Raw genomic sequence first — 22,798 nt, forward strand, 5'->3', positions numbered from 1 at the left:
TATTAGCTCATCACAATGTCCAAAGTCTAAATGCACATATTGATGACTTAAAACTGAATAAAGAACTTCGTCAAGCACATGTCATCTGCATATCAGAAACATGGTTGGGAGACATCACAGAGTACAATCAGACAACTCCTATGGTCATTGATGGATATGATCTGATCATTCAAGAATCATCTGGAAGAGGAAGAGGTGTCGCTATGTACATTCAGAAATCAATATGTCATGAACTTAAGGAGATAGGTTTGGATACTTGTGACATACTTGTAGTGAAAACCACAGGCAACCCAAAACTAGCAATTTGCACAGTATATAAACCAGAAGGTAATACTGTAGCATTTCGCAATGAAATGAATGACCTATGCATCCAACTTGAAGCATTAGATACTGATCATACAATTATTTTGGGTGATTTCAACCATGATCTTAACAAACAGAGCCCCCTTTCTTGCTTCAAGGATTACCATCAGGTAATAACTCAGCCAACAACTCATGCAGGTACACTGATTGATCATATTTATATCAAACCAACCCCAAGAGAGTACATAGCAGGCGTCTTGTGGACATACTATAGTCATCACCATCCAGTAGCTATTTGTATCAAGTATTGCAAATAATTGACAAACTCGCAAATAGTTCAAAAATGCCAGCGTTCCACGATTATAGTTATGTTATATAACAGCATGGTATGAGCGTCCGAAGCAACAGTTCACATGGCCCTGGATAACCAACCAATCCTGCCACCACCAAGCGCAACTTACCATCATGAAGTTTTCCATCATGCCCAGAATCGCCAAAGGAAGTCCAAGCAGACCTTTTCTAAGGCCTGCTTTGACAGTTATATCACTGAATGTTGAAGGATTCTCTACCGCCAAGTAAAATGTCATCAGCGGATTGTGCAACAATCTCCTGTGCCTACAGGAAACCCATAGAGGAGCGACTAACCACCGCCCAACCATACCAGGTATGGTCCTTGCCGTTGAGAGACCGCATCATCAATACGGGAGTGCGATATTTGTGAAAGAAGGTACTGTGATTGAAGCCACTATATGATGTCTAATGACAACAACATTGAAGTCCTCACCGTTGAGCTCAGTAACGTAACAATAACATCAGTCTACAAGCCACCAGCAGAAGACTTCAAACTCCCTCTCTTCACTTCTAACACTGACACCAAGCCATGTATCTTCATCAGCGATTTCAACAGCCACAGCACTCAATGGGGTTACAAAGAAACCAACAACGATGGAGTCGCAGTTGAGGAATGGATAGACAAACACCAGCTGAGCCTTACATGTATTCATGATTCCAAACTTCCTCCTTCGTTCCATAGTGCCCGTTGGAAGAGAGGATACAACCCTGATCTAGCTATTGTCACCAACAGCATCTTTGACATGTGCAAGAAGATTGTACTGGATCCAGTTCCCCAAACACAACACCGGCCAATTGGGATCCATGTTAACACCATAATCTCACCAAACAAAGTACCTTTTCAGCGACGCTTCAATTACAAGAAAGCAGACTGGAACGGATTCTCAAAAGAGCTAGATCAGAAGGTGAAGAGAATTACTCCAACTCCAGACAACTATGACACCTTCGCCCAACTTGTTTCTAAGACTGCTCGTAGACATTATACCAAGAGGCTGCAGGGAGGAATACATACCAGGCCTTTCCAAGGAATGTGCAGAAGAATACCAAGAGTATGTAACCATGTTTGAAGCTGACCCTTTCGTCGAGGAAACAAGAGCAAAGGGTGAGGCAGTTATGGAATCCATCTCCCATGAGCGTAGTAAGACGTGGCATACCCTCAGTCATAGAGTCAACAGACATGACCCGCAACAGCAAGAAGGCATGGTCCACCATCCGCAAACTCCAAGGTGACCCTACAACAGCCCCACAGCAGCCCAAAGTCACACCCAACCAGGTTGCCCACCAACTACTCCTGAATGGAAGAAGTGGCAAGAAACATAAGAAGACTAAATTAGACCACAAGAAATACAGCGGAGATCCCGGCTTCACCAAGCCCTTTACCATGCAGGAGCTGGAAGCAGGAATCGCCAAACTCCAGCCAGGGCAAGCAATTGGCCTTGACAACATCGCAACTGAGCAGCAGAAGAACTTTGGTCCAGAGGCAAAGAAATGGCTCTTACAGCTCTACAACTCCTGTCGTACCAGCCACAGACTCCCCAAGATCTGGAAGAAGTCTCATATCATCGGTCTGCTGAAGCCAGGGAAAGATCCATCCATCCCAAAGAGTTATCGACCAATATCGCTTCTCAGCCATACCTACAAGCTATTCGAACGCCTCGTCCTGCTCAACAGACTGGCACCTGTGGTAGACGAACAACTCATTCCAGAGCAAGCAGGTTTCCGCCCTGGCAAGTCAACAACAAGCCAAGTTCTCAACCTTACCCAGCACATTGAGGATGGATTTGAGGAAGGATTGGTAACCGGAGTTGTTTTTGTCGACCTGTCACCAGCCTACGATACCGTCAATCATAGATGTCTCCTCAGCAAAATCCTGGAGCTAACCAAAGATATCCACCTGAGGGAGCTCATCGAATGCATGCTTGACAACAGGATGTTCTTTGTTCAGCTTGGAGACAAGAAGAGCCGGTGGCGAAGACTCAGGAATGGGCTACCCCAAGGCAGTGTTCTCGCACCTCTCCTGTTCAATATATACACCAATGATAAACCGAGAAGAGAAGACACCCAACGCTTCATATATGCAGACGATCTTGGCATCAGTGCACAACACACCGACTTCACTGTTGTGGAACAGAGACTCTCCAAAGCCCTGGATGAGCTCACGCCATACTACGAGGAAAACTACCTCTGTGCCAACCCATCCAAGACACAGGTGTGTGCTTTCCACCTCCGCAACCGTGAAGCTAAACGTCATGCTCAACTGAAGGTAACCTGGTCTGGAACCACACTAGAGCACTGTGAAACACCCGTTTATCTGGGAGTCACTCTCGACCGCACACTCGCATACAAGACCCACATTGAGAAGACAAGGAGCAAAGTTTGTTCACGAAACAACATTTTGAACAAGCTCACTTGATCCAGATAGGGAGCTCGACCAGACACTCTCAGATCAACAGCCTTGGCCTTATGCTATTCTAGTGCTGAATATGCCTGCCCAGTGTGGGGAAGATCAACTCATGCCAAGAAGGTGGACCCAGCACTTAACTCATGCTGCCGACTTATCACTGGATGCCTCTGATCAACACCAACGGAGAGTCTTTATACCTTAGCTGCTATAGCCCCTCCAGATGTACGTCGGCAAGTGACCAGCATGCAAGAGTGTGAGCGTCAGACCACTGATATGGAGCACCCCATGTTCAACCAGACTGCTGCACCCAAACGCCTTACATCCAGTTCATCCTCTTGGGACAGTCTCCAAGGAAGTGGAAAGACTCACCCTGTGGAAAGAGAGATTTCCCAATTCACTAGCTATGGGACTGCAACCCAGTGAGCAGCTACCACCTGGAGCTGATTCCACATGGCCTGAGTGGCAGTGTCTCAACAGACTGAGATCAGGGGTCGGAAGGTGCAAGGTCGCTTTGCAGAAATGGGGCTACCTACCAGAAGGGCAAAACACTACCTGTGAGTGTGGAACGGTTCCACAGACTATGGAACACCTGTTGGTGTGTCCACAGATGGGGCAACACTGCACACATGAGGACCTAGCTGAATTCAACGATTCTGCTCGTCACTGCGTCAGCTATTGGCTCGGGCGCATTTGACCCTGCGCTTGGACACGCTAAGAAGAAGATATAACAGCAATCAACGAAAAAGTCTAAATTAATCCTATCCAGGTTATGGGTTGTTTAACGTCAGAGGCACATCAACGGGTCACAGGGGTCAAAAACGGTCATTTTAACTGAAAATGCTACTCCTCCTACAGATAGGGTTCGCATGTTTTTGAAACAGGTGGAAAAAACCGTGGTTTTATCCGCGGTTTTAACCGCTTGGCACAAATAGTTTTTGCCGGCAAAAATTGCAAAAACTAAACACATGATAAATATTTCACTTCCTTCATCTCAAAACATTATTAAGTTACAAAAAGACTTTCTTGAGTGTAACAAGGTCATATTTAGTAATTATAAGTAACATATTAAGAAATAAAAGGCATGGGTTTTATTTAGAGGTTAATAACTGCGCATCGGTTATTTGGAGGGCATTGTGAAAAATCTAAACATTTTGCCTTTGGAACCGAGGGATATTCCGAGGTCCAAAGCAAAATGTTTAGATTTTTCACAATGCCCGACATATAACCGATGCAAAGTTATTAACCTCATTCATAACCGTCACTTTGATCTTTTAACTTTACAAAATAACACAAAATTTTCCTCAAAAGTTTGTAAAAATAAACAATTCTTACATCTTCCCTTTTCCCAAAATCGATCAGGCCAAAACAAAACGACCAATAACAAAAGTGCGTATCAGAATGTGTGCAAATATGGTAGCGCGCAATCCAAATACGGCAGCCAGCGCGCGCACAGTTCGTTGGACGCACAATACGGCGCACGCAGAAGTCAATTGTGTGCGACATTGGAACAATTACGCATTTTGCGGTCAATTGTGAGATATTCATGACCTTGATTTGCGTTCGCGTTTTCACAAATAATAAAATATGATTGCATCGCATGCATCACGTTTATTAATGAGGTTATGAATGCTCACTGGTGTCTTAAATGTGGCATATAAAATTCATAACTTTTTTCATTTGAACAACTTGATCAGACAAAAAAATTTTGCCACTTTGTCGGCGAAAATTTTACCGGCAAAAACCGAACCCTGCCTACAGATTGCATAGCATATGAACAAGCTTTACACCCTATACAAAAGTTATGGGTTTCCAGGCCAATTTGGGGTAATTAGTAGAGGTCACAAGGTTAAAAATGAGGTCAGGTTTTCAAAATGCTCCAATTGAGTTGAAATTTGAATACAATGAGCCTTATTACATTCTTAACATGTTTAAAATATTTTACAATTCATTAAGGGGTGGTGCAATAATTATGTGTACCCGGGGTGAATTCTCAAAATGGTCTGCCAAAATCGCTTGCCCCCCTTTGGCCGTGCCAAAAACCTTTGCCCCCCTTTCGACGTGCCAAAAACCTTTGCCCCCCCCCGTTTGACGTGCCAAAAAATCTTGCCCCCCCCCTTACACATGCAAGATTTTGGGGAACCCGAATTTAAAACCTTAAATTGTCTTAACATATAATGCGAGCGCAGCGAGCAGGAAATTTTGCATATTTGAACGTGTTCGTAACGTTTTCCTACGCGTAATATAGAAACGGTGCCAAAATATCTGTGCCAAAATTGCTTGCCCCCCCTTTCGACCTGCCAAAAATCGCTTGACCCCCCTTTCGACCTGCCAAAAATGCTTGCCCCCCCTTTGGCCGGCCAAAAATCTTTGCCCCCCCCCCATCCACCCCGGGGGTAGGTACACATAATTATTGCACCACCCCTAAGGGTCCAGTTCAACTTTTCAAAATGCTCCAATTGAGCTGAAATTTAATGCAATGATTTTAAACATGTGTCAAATTTTGAAATTCATTTAAGGTCATTAAGGGGTCAAAGAACAAGTTTTTAAAATTTTCCAATTGAGCTAAAATTGAAATGCAATGATCCTTATGACATGCCTAGCTCCTAAGGGACTGTTGTTAGGGGGGCAAACAAATTTCATCGCAACAATTTTTTCGGGGGCCCCCTTTACAGAACTCAAAAATTTCAGGCCCCCCTTTTTTGACATGAACATTATGGGTCAACCCCATAGAAAAGCATATAAACTCAATTTTCCCAGAAAAATGTGTGGTCATTTTTGTTAGCCCCCCCCCCTCCCCCTTTTTGCATCAGGCCCCCTAACAAGTGTTTGTGAACGGTCCCTAAACATGTTTAAAAGATTTTAAAATTCATTTGAATTTCAGGTCATTACGGGGTTATAAAGGAGGTGACGGATCTGGGGACGAATGGCGACGTAAAGTTTGCAACATGACTGTTTGCTGTGGAAACTTGTGGGGACACATTTGACGCAAACTTCCATGTCATCGAGGCTACGAGACCAATGAGAATATGGTGAACAACTTCAGCGATGCTGGTGAAGGAATGCTTCTACTGCTGTTGGATTTTGAACTTGAATTTGCCCATTTGATAAGCTTACTGAATACTGGTGTGTGTGGATACCACAGCATGGAGGATCCATGCGACAGTGATTTGACACAAATGTGAATTTATATAGCTGATCATGCATCCCAGGTCATGCGTACATGCACCATGATTTGAATGACTATCAAGACTAAGAAGAAAATCAATACTATGACGAAGAGCAAGACTAGTATGATTATGAAGAAGATCAGACTATTCACTATAAAAACTATGGAATTATCGACACTGCGCATGTGATATGTATTGCAGACCTGTCACTCATTGCCACTCAGTCTCATACTCACTTCAAGTCTTTTTGAAGACTTATGCGGCAAGCGGCAGGAAAGTATGCTGGAGGCTTTACTGAGTGAACTCTAAATTTTGTGCTTATAAAATTATGACGTGTAGTGTAAGTTGTTTAAATTTGTAGGGTAAGTGTAACTCGCTCCCATTTTCTGCTATGCTGTGAAATATATAAAAGTACACATTTCGATTGTTTTGGCATATTTGTAGCATTTTCTCCTTAGGTCCAGCTGCTCTTCTTTACCAATCTCCTTTGTGTGCATCCTAAATTGATTGTTTGAATTTTATAGAGTACCAAAGTGATGACGTCACAGAGAACTTTTTTTGCATTTCAGCATTGTGAATACCATGTATCGGTGGAGCATGATGAAAAACATCCACAGTCCAAATTTTATGGGAATCGGATCATGACGGCCCGAGATATGGCCGCATGAATACAATACCTAATTAGCCCCATTGAAATCAGTGTAAATTGGCCTGGTTCATAACTGTTTGGAACCAGGCCAATTTACACCTATTTTATGACGTCACACTTCAGTACTCTATGAAACTGTATTAAAGTGTCATTTAGATTCAAATCTGTGGACAACAGCTAGCGAGTTACATCTACCCAAAACCTTAGGCACCGCTGACTTGACAGAACTCAACGTTAGGCCTTTAGGTTGAGTTAGGCCACTGTTTTAGGATATCAAATTTTAAATTGATTAATACAAAATTTCCAAATTTGTAGGCTATCCAAATTTAGGCCCGCTTTTCAGTAAATGTTTTTTTGGCACACTTTGTTTTATCACATAATCATGCATGGTTTACTTTTTTTGATGGTGACAGTAGAGCCACAATTGTCTAATGCACATACTCGTTTATAATGTTTCATACATGATTAATTATAAATTTCAATTTGAAATTTTGGCCACTGTGTGAGCTACAAAATTATTGTATATTTCTATGGAAACCACAGATCCTGGAAATCAGGATCTGTGATGGAAACACAAAAAATGAATTCTTTATCAAATACTGTGACATTAAACATTTTGTTTTCGCAAAAATTGATTGCTTTCCAGCATATTGACATGATTAAAAGTTTTGGAACTGCCAAATTTTAATGATTATGTATGCCTAGGCTTGGTCTACATGTACACGGAGAAATTTCTTTATTGTTCAGATTTGCGAACAAATCGTTTTTTATAGACCTGGGGAGAGTGAAATGCCTTGGCCTACGGGTGTCTTCCCATCTTTTCTGGTTTTAGTGTTTCTTATTTTTGTAAGATAAATAAGCTTGACTTTGTCGATGCAATTCTCGCTATTCGCAATAAGGGCGCCGCCAGCGGTTTGCGATGTAATCGTGATGTATCATGGGAAAAGGTCGACATCCAAGTCCGCGCAATACGAATATTACCATGCTATTACATAGGAACACGTGACAATATTTTTGTAGTTTGTCAAAATAAAGGTGTTACACGCGAATCGATACTCAATAATACTTAATAATGTGATTTGAAATGTGCACAATTATTTTTTTCTCTATCGATTTGCGTGTAATACCGTTATATTGACAAACTAAAAAATATTGTTACATGTTCCTATGTAATAACATGCTAATATTCGTATTGCGCGGACTTGGATGTCGACCTTTTCCCATGATACATCACGATTACATCGCAAATCCGCTGGCGGCGCCCTTATTGCGAATAGCGAGAATCTTGAACTCTCTATCGCCAGTGACCTGGACTTACATGTTGACCTGGACGAATACAAATGATTGACAACTTGACATTCGACAACGAATTCAGGACCTCTTGTTTACAGTGCTACACAGGGCGCACATCCTGATTCGCCGTATTTTAGGCCATTATCTACTTGTAGAAACCAAATTATCCCTGCTTTTCTTTCTGTTTTGATGTATTCTTATTGCCAAATTATAGCGCTAATTGTCTTAATTAATTCTCCTTTGGCGTTCCTCTCTTCTGATTGCTGTTGCGTCTCCTTTTGTGGTACGTACAATAATATGGCGGAAGGGAGACGCAATATAGAGGATGGAGACGAGGACCTGGCAACGCATCTCGTCCGCAGGTTGATGCAACTCTCCCATTGGTCGACTAGCAATTTGAGCATGCGTATGTGAGGATAAGCCTCAAGCCTGTCAACTAGTGCATCACTTATGTTTTGGAGCTTGTTTAGTTAGGACATACTTTTTCTGTGCTGCACTGTTTGACGATTATTTTACTTTATATTTAGAGACATGACTTTCATAAATAAAGCGGCAGTCTGTGTACGATAGGTTCATTATTTAATGAATAAATCGTGTTCTTAAGTTTGTAAATATACTTCTGTTTGTCATTTAGCTCCATGTCTTCTGTTCTCTTTACATGTCAAGTTTTTAAAATTTTCCAATTGTGCTGAAATTTAAATGCACTGCTCCTGAAGACATTCTAAACATGTTTAAAATATTTTAAAATTCATTTAAGGTCACTTTTAAGTGACACTTTAAAAGGTGTAATAAAGGGGTCAACGGTCAAGTTTTCAAAATCTCAACTTTCCACGATCAAAGTATCTTTAAACGGCAATTAATGAAAAAGTTTCATTCAAATTAATCCTATCCAGCACAGCTCCAATTGAACTTTATTAAGGTCATACCGCGGAATCATGACATGTTGCCTGTGGGTCGACGCTACGTCAGGTACTGTGTGAGCAAACTCAAAAATAGTGCAAACAGCGTGAGCGTACACAAAAGAAACTTCGCATGTAAGATAAGCGAAATCGCCAGGTCTGAAAGCTGTACCAGCGCCAGCTGAATTCTAATACGCCTAGGGGGCACAGGCATGGAAAATTCATATCTGTTTATTTATTCCTCAGATTAATCAGTAAACAGTACTGGCAACTTCGCGTGAAGTTTCTTTTGTGTATGCTCGCGCTATTTTTGAGTTTGCTCACACGGTACCTGACTTAGCGTCGATCCCCATAGGGAAGTTGCCAAGTTTCCACGATATGATTCATTCATATATGTTTAAGGTCATAAAGGGGTCAAAAGTCAACTACTAGTGCTACATCCGTGATCGGATGTAGACCAAACGCATAGCCAAGCCGTATTGGGTAAGTGGCTACAAAAGTCTTAAAATGTTTTAATATCGGAGGTCATCCAGGGGGTCACAGGGGTCAAAACTGGTCATTTTTGCCTCATATGTGCCGCACCCCCATTATAATTAGGGGCAAAACATGGAGACATCTAGTCTAGTGTTTTGATAAACAAGAGATAACCACAGGCAATGGCTCTGCTGTCTGTGCTTCAAAACGTGTAAAATTTCGTCTGGATTCGTCTATTGCCAGGTGGTGAGTGCCGTGCATTCTCTAAATTCAGTACATTTCCATCGTCAACCGTGTGGAAAATGTCATACGGCCGGGCGGGTTCACAAGTTGCCGGCTCTATCATACCAGTCGCTGCCTGGCTATTGCAGCTGCAATCCATACATCAAAACGTGTAAATTTTGGCTATTCCAACTGCAATCCATACACCCTTCATGCAAGACATGACTGGAATCGTCCACACAGGGAGTGAATATTACAAACGGAGTCACCCATTGAGGTAGGCCCATTCGAAATTCACACGCCCTGTGTGGGAGATTAAGATAATGTCTTCCGGAGAGGTTGTATGAATTTCAACTGGAACAGCCCAGTTGGGGTGTATGAAACCCCAAGTGGGCGATTCACACGAAACAAACTGAGGTATGTTCAGATGCCAATTTTGTTACATATCTTGAGTGTAACTTGTGATGTGATGCATGTATGCTAGATATAAACAGCTACATCATTTCCACTGATGGCTATAGGGTGTGTGGGGGTGTGTGTGTGGCTGGGGGGGTGATATCTTGGCTAAAACTGCATCACGCCTTCCCATGATGCATTTATGAAAATCAATAATCCCACTATATAGTTTCTACAGATGATGCAATAATGATGAATAAGGGGGTGAGGGGTAAGTAAAATGTTGAAATATGACCGCATTAAACCACAAAGGTCATGTGAGGTCAAAGGTCAGGTCAAATTTAAAGTTGCTCCGATTGGGCTGTAACTCGGGGAAAATGATCCCTGACACTTGGGGAGTATGAAACCGCAAAGGTCATGTGAGGTCAAAGGTCAGGTCAAATTACAAGTTGCTCCGATTGGGCTGTAACTCGGGGAAAATGATCCCTGACACTTAGGGAGTATAAAACCGCAAAGGTCAAGTGAGGTCAAAGGTCAGGTCAAATTTGAAGTTGCTCCAATTAGGCTGTCAGTCCGGGAAAATGATCCCTGACACTTTGGGAGTATAAAACCACAAAGGTCATGTGAGGTCAAAGGTCAGGTCAAATTTAAAGTTGCTCCAATTGGGCTGTAAGTCGGGGGAAATGATCCCTGACACCTGGGGAGTATAAAACCACAAAGGTCACGTGAGGTCAAAGGTCAGGTCAAATTTGAAGTTGCTCCAATTAGGCTGTAAGTCGGGGAAAATGATCCCTGACACTTTGGGAGTATAAAACCACAAAGGTCATGTGAGGCCAAAGGTCAGGTCAAATTTGAAGTTGCTCCAATGAGGCTGTAAGTCGGGGAAAATGATCCCTGACACTTTGGGAGTATAAAACCACAAAGGTCAAGTGAGGTCCAAGGTCAGGTCAATTTTGAAGTTGCTCCAATTAGGCTGTAAGTCGGGGAAAATGATCCCTGACACTTTGGGAGTATAAAACCACAAAGGTCATGTGAGGTCAAAGGTCAGGTCAAATTTGAAGTTGGTCCAATTGGGATGTATGTCGGGGGAAATGATCCCTGACAATTGGGAAGTATTTAACCGCAAAGGTCATCCGAGGTCAAAGGTCAGGTAACATTTAAAGTTGCTCTGATTGGGCTGCAATTCGGGGAAAATAATCCCTGACACTTGAGAAGTATGAAACTTGAAAGGTCATCCAAGTTCAAAGGTCAGGTCAAATTTAAAGTTGCTCCGATCAGGCTGCAACTTGCGGCAAATGATCCGTAACACTTGGGGAGTGTAAAACCGAAAAGGTCATCCGAGGTCAAATTTAACGTTGCTCAGAATATGAAACCGAAAAGGTCAACCGAAGACAAAGGTTGGGTCAAATTTAACGTTGCACAGTATTGCTGCGTGATGATGTCATCACAGTCATACGCCTAACTTACCTCGTGCCCTTGCAAAGGGCACAGTTGCTCTAGTTCTTCTTTCTTCTTTCTTCTTTCTTCTGGCAACAAATTTCAAAATGCTTCTTCTCCTACATGTTACATCCTACAATGACGTCACTTGCACATATGCATCGGCTATATCCAGTGTCTATAGGATATTCACAAATTTGGGGTCCAAGGTCATTAAGGGGTCATTTCCGGTATAAAACCAAATATCTTCAAAATGCTTCTTCTGCCACAAATTACATAGTACGTTGATGTCACTTACACATATGCATCGGCTATATCCAGTGCCTATAAATTATTCACAGAATTTGGGTCAAAGGTCATTAAGGGGGTCATTTCTGGTCTAAAAGCTAAAAATATTCAAAAAATCACTGTTTTTACAAATTACATAGCAGAGTGTTGTCATTAGCACACATGCATTGCTACCAACCAGGGTCTTTGGGGTGTGTACAGTTTCGGGGTCAAAAGGTCATTAAGGGTCGCTTCCGGTCAAAAACCAAAAATCATCAAATATGTTCATTTTTTTTATCTCAAAACATAACCAGACCAGAGTGATATAAACTTCATATATGCATTAGTGTTACCCGATGTATGCACGGTATTTTTATTTTTTTGGTCCAAGGTCATTTAGACGTCATTTCCGGTTTTAAGCTAAATAACTTCAAGAATTTTTATCTCCATAACTAAGCATAGTAGATTTTTTTAATTTAAACTGTAACAATACATTTTCGTGGTGTATATGAGGTTTTTTTAATATTTGGGTCAAAGGTCATTAAGGAGGTCAAAACGTCAAATTTGCAAAAAAATGTTTAAAATTACGGAAAAGTAGCTGTATCTCAGCCTATGGAAGACGCATAAAGCCCCTACATGCTACAGCGATGCACCATTAATGGTGTGAGATGTCCATAAACTTTAAGACTGGCATTTCCGGCCCCGGCTAGGTCCAGATCTGTAACCAGATCTAGTTCTTACAAGCCGACGACGAATGTCGGCTTGTTCTGTCTCTTCTCAATTCTTCTTCTTCTTACCTAGCCGGGACACCGGCTAGGTCTTGTGATGCTATCGGATCTTTCTTCTTCTGGCAACACATGCGTGACTTGCCACGTTTCGCCCTAGTTCTGTTATGCTTTGACCGATTTTGACCATACTTAGTCACAAACACCACTGACCATGTCCCCACATGTGATATGACATTGAACTCCATTTGACCTTTGACCTGCTCACAATGGCAAAATGTGATTTTACTCTAAAATGCTTCTTCTTCCACAAATAACATGTGATGGTGACATGCTTAGGTCATGTGACTTGACTTTGGTCGGTGTCTATAGGGTGTTCACAGATAAGGGGTCAAAGGTCATTAAGGGGGTCATTTCCGGTCTGAAAGCTAAAAATCTTCAAAAAATCACTGTTTTTACAAATTACATAGCAGAGTGTTGTCATTAGCACACATGCATTGCTACTAACCAGGGTCTTTGGGGTGTCTACAGTTTTGGGATCAAAGGTCATTAAGGGGTCGCTTCTGGTCAAAAACCAAAAATCATCAAATATGTTCATTTTTTTTATATCTCAAAACATAACCAGACCAGAGTGACATAAACTTCACATATGCATTAGTGTTACTCGATGTATGCACGGTATTTTTATTTTTTGGTCAAAGGTCATTTAGACGTCATTTCCGGTTTTAAGCTAAATAACTTCAAGAATTTTTATCTCCATAACTAAGCTTAGTAGATTTTTTTAATTTAAACTGTAACAATGCATTTTCTCGGTGTATATGAGGTTTTTTTTTATATTTGGGTCAAAGGTCATTAAGGAGGTCAAAACGTCAAATTTGCAAAAAAAAAATGTTTAAAATTACGGAAAAGTAGCTGTATCTCAGCCTATGGAAGACGGATAAACAGTGATGCACCATTAACGGTGTGAGATGTCCATAATAACCAATCAAAGGTCAAACTTTAAGTTAAGACTGGCATTTCCGGCCCGGCTAGGTCCAGATCTGTAACCAGATCTAGTTACAAGCCGACGACGGATGTCGGCTTGTTCTGTCTCTTCTCAATTCTTTCTTCTTCTTCTTCTTCTTCTTTCTTTCTTTCTTCTGGCAACCGCAATCAACTGCATGTAGCTCCGCAAGGGATTGACAGATTTCAACCAAAGTTGACCCAAATGACCATTGGGCTAGGCCAAACCTTCTATTTGACTTTGACCTCGCTGTGACCTTTGACCTAGCTATAATGGTCAAAAATGTGATTTCACAAAAAATGCTACTCCTTCCACAAATTACATGCAATGATCATGTGACTCATGCATATGAATCAACATGTGGCAGTGCTTAAAACTTCCTAAAAAGATTGAGGTCAAAGGTCATTAAGGGGTCATTTCCGGTGAAAGTCTGAAAAATTTGTAAAAAATATTCAAAAAATCACTGTCTTTACAAATTATATAGCAGAGAGTCGCCATTAGCACACATGCATTGCTACTAGCCAGGGTCTTTAGGATGCCTACAGTTTTGGGCTCAAAGGTCATTAAGGGGTTACTTCCGGTCAAAAACGAAAATTATCAAAAATGTTTAAAAAATTTTTATCTCAAAATGTAAACAGACCAGAATAATATAACCAACATACATGAATAAGTGTTTCCTGATGTATGCATGGTATTTTTATTTTGGGGGGTCAAAGGTCAGTAAGGGGTCACTTCCTGTTTTTAGCTGAATAACTTCAAGAATTTTTTATCTCAAGAACTAAACAAGTTAGAATTTTTAATTAAAATTGGAACAATGCATTTTGTCGGTGTACACAAGGTTTTTTTTTTTTTTTTTTCAAAGGTCATTAAGGGGTCAAAAGGTCAATCAAAATTTTCAAAAAATCAAAATCCATGTATAAGTTCCGATTAAGCTGAAATTCACCAGGAATATTTCTTATGACCTCCTAAGCACAATGCAAGAGCAGTTGACCCCATCCGTAACCCAGGGGTCAAGTTATAGGGGTCAAATTGCGGCTTGTATCAGCGTCTGTTGACTCTAGTTACAAGCCGACGACGGATGTCGGCTTGTTCTGTCTCTTCTCAATTCTTACAAGCCGACGACGAATGTCGGCTTGTTCTGTCTCTTCTCAATTCTTTCTTTCTTTCTTTCTTCTTCTGGCAACCGCAATCAACTGCATCTAGCTCCGCAAGGGATTGACAGATTTCAACCAAAGTTGACACAAATGACCACTGGGCTAGGCCAAACCTTCCATTTGACTTTGACCTCGCTGTGACCTTTGACCTAGCTATAATGGTCAAAAATGTGATTTCACAAAAAAATGCTACTCCTTCCACAAATTTCATGCGATGGGGACATGGTTATATCATGTGACTCGACTTTAGTCGGTGTCTATAGGGTGTGCTCAGATAAGGGGTCAAAGGTCATTAAGGGGTCATTTCCGGTCAAAGTCTAAAAAATATTCAAAAAATCACTGTCTTTACAAATTACATAGCAGAGAGTCGCCATTAGCACACATGGATTGCTACTAGCCAGTGTCTTTAGGATGCCTACAGTTTTGGGGTCAAAGGTCATTAAGGGGTTACTTCCGGTCAAAAACAAAAAAAAAAAAAAATGTTCAAAAAAATTGTATCTCAAAATGTAAACAGACCAGAGTAATATAACCATCATACATGAATCAGTGTTACCTGATGTATGCACGGTATTTTTATTTTGGGGGTCAAAGGTCATTAAGGGGTCACTTCCTGTTTTTAGCTAGATAACTTCAAGAATTTTTATCTCAACAACTGAACATAGTAGAATTTTTTAATTAAAACTGGAACAATGCATTTTGTCGGTGTATATAAGGTTTTTTTTCCATTGAGGTCAAAGGTCATTAAGGGGGTCAAAAGGTCAATAAAAAATTTAAAAAAATCAAAATCCATGTTTAAGTTCCGATTAAGCTGAAATTCACCAGGAATATTTCTTATGACATCCTAAGCACAATGCAAGAGCAGTTGACCCCATCCGTAACCCAGGGGTCAAGTTATAGGGGTCAAATTGCGGCTTGTATTCAGCGTCTGTTGACTCTAGTTTCTTTCTTTCTTCTTTCTTCTTCTGGCAACCGCAATCAACTGCATGTAGCTCCGCAAGGGATTGGCAGATTTCAACCAAAGTTGACCCAAATGACCACTGGGCTAGGCCAAACCTTCCATTTGACTTTGACCTCACTGTGACCTTTGACCTAGCTATAATGGTCAAAAATGTGATTTCTACAAAAAAATGCTACTCCTTCCACAAATTTCATGCGATGAGGACATGGTTATATCATGTGACTCGACTTTAGTCGGTGTCTATAGGGTGTGCTCAGATAAGGGGTCAAAGGTCATTAAGGGGTCATTTCGGTCAAAGTCTAAAAATATTCAAAAAATCACTGTCTTTACAAATTACATAGCAGAGAGTCGCCATTAGCACACATGTATTGCTACTAGCCAGGGTCTTTAGGATGCCTACAGTTTTGGGCTCAAAGGTCATTAAGGGGTTACTTCCGGTCAAAAACGAAAATTATCAAAAATGTTTAAAATTTTTTTATCTCAAAATGTAAACAGACCAGAATAATATAACCAACATACATGAATAAGTGTTCCCTGATGTATGCATGGTATTTTTATTTTGGGGGTCAAAGGTCATTAAGGGGTCACTTCCTGTTTTAGCTGAATAACTTTAAGAATTTTTATCTCGAGAACTAAACATGTTAGAATGTTTTAATTAAAATTGGAACAATGCATTTTGTCGGTGTATACAAGGTTTTTTTTCATTGAGGTCAAAGGTCATTAAGGGGGGTCAAAATGTCAATCAAAATTTTCAAAAATCAAAATCCATGTATAAGTTCAGATTAAGCTGAAATTCACCAGGAATATTTCTTATGACCTCCTAAGCACAATGCAAGAGCAGTTGACCCCATCCGTAACCCAGGGGTCAAGTTATAGGGGTCAAATTGCGGCTTGTATCAGCGTCTGTTGACTCTAGTTCTTTCTTTCTTTCTTCTTTCCTCTGGCAACCGCAATCAACTGCATGTAGCTCCGCAAGGGATTAACAGATTTCAACCAAAGTTGACCCAAATGACCATTGGGCTAGGCCAAACCTTCCATTTGACTTTGACCTCGCTGTGACCTTTGACCTAGCTATAATGGTCATAAATGTGATTTCACAAAAAATGCTACTCCTTCCACAAATTTCATGCGATGAGGACATGGTTATATCATGTGACTCGACTTTAGTCGGTGTCTATAGGGTGTGCTCAGATAAGGGGTCAAAGGTCATTAAGGGGTCATTTCTGGTCAAAGTCTAAAAAATATTCAAAAATTCACTGTCTTTACAAATTACATAGCAGAGAGTCGCCATTAGCACACATGCATTGCTACTAGCCAGGGTCTTTAGGATGCCTACAGTTTCGGGGTCAAAGGTCATTAAGGGGTTACTTCCGGTCAAAAACCAAAATTATCAAAAATGTTCAAAACATTTTTATCTCAAAATGTAAACAGACCAGAATAATATAACCAACATACATGAATTAGTGTTCCCTGATGTATGCATGGTATTTTTATTTTGGGGGTCAAAGGTCATTAAGGGGTCACTTCCTGTTTTTAGCTGAATAACTTCAAGAATTTTTATCTCAAGAACTAAACATGGTAGAATTTTTAAATTAAAATTGGAACAATGCATTTTGTCGGTGTACATAAGGTTTTTTTTTCATTGAGGTCAAAGGTCATTAAGGGGGTCAAAAGATCAATCAAAATTTTCAAAAATCAAAATCCATGTATAAGTTCCGATTAAGCTGAAATTCACCAGGAATATTTCTTATGACATCCTAGGCACAATGCAAGAGCAGTTGACCCCATCCGTAACCCAGGGGTCAAGTTATAGGGGTCAAATTGCGGCTTGTATTCAGCGTCTGTTGACTCTAGTTTCTTTCTTTCTTCTGGCAACACATTTCAAAATGCTTCTTCTCATACATGTTACATCCTACAATGACGTCACTTGCACATATGCATCGGCTATATCCAGTGTCTATAGGATATTCACAAATTTGGGGTCAAAGGTCATTAAGGGGTCATTTCCGGTATAAAACCAAATATCTTCAAAATGCTTCTTCTCCTACATGTTACATCCTACAATGACGTCACTTGCACATATGCATCGGCTATATCCAGTGCCTATAAATTATTCACAGAATTTGGGTCAAAGGTCATTAAGGGGGTCATTTCCGGTCTGAAAGCTAAAAATATTCAAAAAATCACTGTTTTTACAAATTACATAGCAGAGTATTGTCATTAGCACACATGCATTGCTACCAACCAGGGTCTTTGGGGTGTCTACAGTTTTGGGGTCAAAGGTCATTAAGGGGTCGCTTCCGGTCGAAAACCAAAAATCATCAAATTTGTTCATTTTTTTTTATCTCAAAACGTAACCAGACCAGAGTTGCATAAACTTCATATATGCATTAGTGTTACCCGATGTGTGCACGGTATTTTTATTTTGTTGGTCAAAGGTCATTTAGACGTCATTTCCGGTTTTAAGCTAAATAACTTCAAGAATTTTTATCTCCATAACTAAGCATAATAGATCTTTTTATTTAAACTGTAACAATGCATTTTCGTGGTGTATATGAGGTTTTTTTTGTATTGGGGTCAAAGGTCATTAAGGAGGTAAAAACGTCAAAATTGCAAAAAAATGTTTAAAATTACGGAAAAGTAGCTATATCTCAGCCTATGGAAGACAGATAAAGCCCCTACTTGCAACAGTGATGCACCATTAATGGTATGACATTTCCATAAACTTTAAGACTGGCATTTCCGGCTCCGGCTAGGTCCAGATCTGTAACCAGATCTAGTATTATTACAAGCCGACGACGGATGTCGGCTTGTTCTGTCTCTTCTCAATTCTTCTTCTTACAAGCCGACGACGGATGTCGGCTTGTTCTGTCTCTTCTCAATTCTTAAGTTAGGCGTGCAGCCTAACTTATTTTTTTCTTGCTGTTTGTTTCTTTCTTTCTCACAATTGACTACTAGTGCTACATCCGTGATCGGATGTGGACCAAACGTATAGGCAAGCCGTATTGGGTAAGTGGCTACAAAAGTCTTAAAATGTTTTAATATCGGAGGTCATCCAGGGGTCACAGGGGTCAAAAAGGGTCATTTTTGCCTCATATGTGCCACACCCCCATTATAATTAGGGGGCAAAACATGGAGACATCTAGTCTAGTGTTTTGATAAACAAGAGATAACCACAGGCAATGGTTATGCTGTCTGTGCTTCAAAACGTGTAAAATTTCGTCTGGATTGGTCTAGTGCTAGGTGGTGAGTGCCGTGCATTCTCTAAATTCAGTAAATTTCCATCGTCAACCGTGTGGAAAATGTCATACGGCCGGGCGGTTTCACAAGTTGCCGGCTCTATCATACCAGTCGCCGCCTGGCTATTGCAGCTGCAATCGATACATCAAAACGTGTAAATTTTGGCTATTCCAACTGCAATCCATACACCCTTCATGCAAGACATGACTGGAATCGTCCACACAGGGAGTGAATATTACAAACGGAGTCACCCATTGAGGTAGGCCCATTCGAAATTCACACGCCCTGTGTGGGAGATTAAGATAATGTCTTCCGGAGAGGTTGTATGAATTTCAACTGGAACAGCCCAGTTGGGGTGTATGAAACCGCAAGTGGGCGATTCACACGAAACAAACTGAGGTATGTTCAGATGCCAATTTTGTTACATATCTTGAGTGTAACTTGTGATGTGATGCCTGTATGCTAGATATAAACAGCTACAACAGTATTATGCATTGCTTGAGATAGTCATATCTTTAAATAGGTGTGATTGCAGTTGTTTGTACATGTACATGTAGAGTTGGCAATGGTATTAGAAGCTATTACATGTTGTGAAATAGGCTATTGTGGGAAATGACTTCATTCAATCAGATGTGATCTGAATATTGTGAGGTTAGTGATGCAGTGGTATTAGTACTATAAAAGCTTTTGTGCTGCACTGGTACTGCACACACTTACTTTTCTTCTTTCTTGAAGAAATGTTTCGGAACTGGTTTGTGTGGGGGTGTGTGTGTGTGTGGGGGGGAGTGATATCTTGGCTAAAACTGCATCACGCCTTCCCATGATGCATTTATGAAAATCAATAATCCCACTTTATAGTTTCTACAGATGACGCAATAATGGTAAATAATGGGGGGGTAAGTAAAATGTTGAAATATGACCGCATTAAACTGCAAAGGTCATGTGAGGTCAAAGGTCAGGTCAAATTACAAGTTGCTCCGATTGGGCTGTAACTCAGGGAAAATGATCCCTGACACTTAAGGAGTATAAAACCACAAAGGTCAAGTGAGGTCAAAGGTCAGGTCAAATTTGAAGTTGCTCCAATTAGGCTGTAAGTCGGGGAAAATGATCCCTGACACTTTGGGAGTATAAAACCACAAAGGTCATGTGAGGTCAAAGGTCAGGTCAAATTTAAAGTTGCTCCAATTGGGCTGTAAGTCGGGGAAATGATCCCTGACACTTGGGGAGTATGAAACCGTAAAGGTCATGTGAGGTCAAAGGTCAGGTCAAATTTAAAGTTGCTCCAATTGGGCTGTAAGTCGGGGAAATGATCCCTGACACTTGGGGAGTATGAAACCACAAAGGTCATGTGAGGTCAAAGGTCAGGTCAAATTTGAAGTTGCTCCAATTAGGCTGTAAGTCGGGGAAAATGATCCCTGACACTTGGAGAGTATGAAGCCGCAAAGGTCATGTGAGGTCAAAGGTTAGGTCAAATTTGAAGTTGGTCCGATTGGGCTGTAACTCTGGGAAAATGATCCCTGACACTTGGGAGTATAAAACCACAAAGGTCATGTGAGGTCAAAGGTCAGGTCAAATTTGAAGTTGCTCCAATTGGGCTGTAAGTCGGGAAAAATGATCCCTGACACTTGGGGAGTATAAAACCACAAAGGTCATGTGAGGTCAAAGGTCAGGTCAAATTTGCAGTTGCTCCAATTAGGCTGTAAGTCGTGGAAAATGATCCCTGACACTTGGAGAGTATAAAACCACAAAGGTCATGTGAGGTCAAAGGTCAGGTCAAATGTGAAGGTGCTCCGATGAGGCTGTAACTTGAGGAAAATGATCCCTGACACCTGGGAAGTATTACACCGCAAAGGTCATCCGAGGTCAAAGGTCAGGTCAAATTTAAAGTTGCTCTGATTGGGCTGCAATTCGGGGAAAATAATCCCTGACACTTGGGGAGTATGAAACCACAAAGGTCATGTGAGGTCAAAGGTCAGGTCAAATTTGAAGTTGCTCCAATTAGGCTGTAAGTCGGGGAAAATGATCCCTGACACTTGGAGAGTATGAAGCCGCAAAGGTCATGTGAGGTCAAAGGTTAGGTCAAATTTGAAGTTGGTCCGATTGGGCTGTAACTCTGGGAAAATGATCCCTGACACTTGGGAGTATAAAACCACAAAGGTCATGTGAGGTCAAAGGTCAGGTCAAATTTGAAGTTGCTCCAATTGGGCTGTAAGTCGGGGAAATGATCCCTGACACTTGGGGAGTATAAAACCACAAAGGTCATGTGAGGTCAAAGGTCAGGTCAAATTTGAAGTTGCTCCAATTAGGCTGTAAGTCGGGGAAAATGATCCCTGACACTTGGAGAGTATAAAACCACAAAGGTCATGTGAGGTCAAAGGTCAGGTCAAATGTGAAGGTGCTCCGATGAGGCTGTAACTTGAGGAAAATGATCCCTGACACCTGGGAAGTATTACACCGCAAAGGTCATCCGAGGTCAAAGGTCAGGTCAAATTTAAAGTTGCTCTGATTGGGCTGCAATTCGGGGAAAATAATCCCTGACACTTGAGAAGTATGAAACTGGAAAGGTCATCCAAGTTCAAAGGTCAGGTCAAATTTAAAGTTGCTCCGATCAGGCTGCAACTTGCGGCAAATGATCCCTAACACTTGGGGGAGTGTAAAACCGAAAAGGTCATCCGAGGTCAAATTCAAATAACGTTGCTCAGAATATGAAACCGAAAAGGTCAACCGAAGACAAAGGTCGGGTCAAATTTAACGTTGCACAGTATTGCTGCGTGATGATGTCATCACAGTCATACGCCTAACTTACCTCGTGCCCTTGCAAAGGGCACAGTTGCTCTAGTTTCTTCTTCTTTCTTCTTCTTTCTTCTTCTTTCTTTCTTCTGGCAACCAATCAACTGCATCTAGCTTCGCAAAGGATTGACAGATTTCAACCAAAGTTGACCCAAATGACCACTGGGCTAGGCCAAACCTTCCATTTGACTTTGACCTCGCTGTGACCTTTGACCTAGCTATAATGGTCAAAATGTGATTTCACAAAAATGCTACTCCTTCCACAAATTTCATGCAATGATCATGTGACTCATGCATATGAATCAACATGTGGCAGTGCTTAAAACTTCCTAAAAAGAATTGAGGTCAAAGGTCATTAAGGGGGTCATTTCCGGTCTGAAAGCTAAAAATATTCAAAAAATCACTGTCTTTACAAAATATATAGCAGAGAGTCGCCATTAGCACACATGCATTGCTACTAGCCAGGGTCTTTAGGATGCCTACAGGTTTGGGGTCAAAGGTCATTAAGGGGTTACTTCCGGTCAAAAACCAAAAATGTTCAAAAAATTTTTATCTCAAAATGTAAACAGACCAGAATAATATAACCAACATACATGAATCAGTGTTACCTGATGTATGCATGGTATTTTTATTTTGGGGGTCAAAGGTCATTAAGGGGTCACTTCCTGTTTTTAGCTGAATAACTTCAAGAATTTTTATCTCAAGAACTGAACATGTTAGAATTTTTTAATTAAAATTGGAACAATGCATTTTGTCGGTGTACATAAGGTTTTTTTTACATTGAGGTCAAAGGTCATTAAAGGGGTCAAAAGGTCAATCAAAAATTTTCAAAAAATCAAAATCCATGTATAAGTTCCGATTAAGCTGAAATTCACCAGGAATATTTCTTATGACATCCTAAGCACAGTGCAAGAGCAGTTGTTTGTTCTGGGTCTGATTCGGACTAGATGATGCACTGCATGATCATCGTTGCCAAATCATCAAAATTCATTATGTTTAATTTTCAAAGGGATCTCTATTGTCATGATTTGTGTGCCATTTACGTTCCCAAACTGGCATAACAAGA

General features: G+C 40.9%; 1 protein-coding gene across 1 annotated transcript in view; it reads left to right on the forward strand.

The window, feature by feature from the left end:
• Window positions 1–22,798, forward strand: part of LOC140146705 (transient receptor potential cation channel subfamily M member 2-like) — a 375,948-nt gene that overhangs the window by 262,602 nt on the left and 90,548 nt on the right. The window lies entirely within an intron of this gene.

The sequence above is a fragment of the Amphiura filiformis genome, chromosome 2 (assembly GCF_039555335.1).
Source record: "Amphiura filiformis chromosome 2, Afil_fr2py, whole genome shotgun sequence".
Classification (NCBI taxonomy): domain Eukaryota; kingdom Metazoa; phylum Echinodermata; class Ophiuroidea; order Amphilepidida; family Amphiuridae; genus Amphiura; species Amphiura filiformis.